Raw genomic sequence first — 458 nt, 5'->3', positions numbered from 1 at the left:
GTTCCGTGTTTTGCTCCTGATCGTGTTTCTAGTGCTGCTCCTGATCGTATTCCCAGTGCTACTCCGGATCTTGTTCCCAGTGCTGCTCCGGATCTTGTTCCCTGACCTGTTCCGGATATTGTTCCGTGTTTTGCTCCTGATCGTGTTTCTAGTGCTGCTCCTGATCGTATTCCCAGTGCTACTCCGGATCTTGTTCCCAGTGCTGCTCCGGATCTTGTTCCCTGACCTGTTCCGGATATTGTTCCGTGTTTTGCTCCTGATCGTGTTTCTAGTGCTGCTCCTGATCGTATTCCCAGTGCTACTCCGGATCTTGTTCCCAGTGCTGCTCCGGATCTTGTTCCCTGACCTGTTCCGGATATTGTTCCGTGTTTTGCTCCTGATCGTGTTTCTAGTGCTGCTCCTGATCGTATTCCCAGTGCTGCTCCTGATCTTATTCCCTGTGCTGCTCCTGATCTTGT

Source organism: Chiloscyllium plagiosum, unplaced genomic scaffold, assembly GCF_004010195.1.
Source record: "Chiloscyllium plagiosum isolate BGI_BamShark_2017 unplaced genomic scaffold, ASM401019v2 scaf_36520, whole genome shotgun sequence".
NCBI classification, from domain to species: domain Eukaryota; kingdom Metazoa; phylum Chordata; class Chondrichthyes; order Orectolobiformes; family Hemiscylliidae; genus Chiloscyllium; species Chiloscyllium plagiosum.
This window is presented reverse-complemented; position numbering follows the sequence as displayed.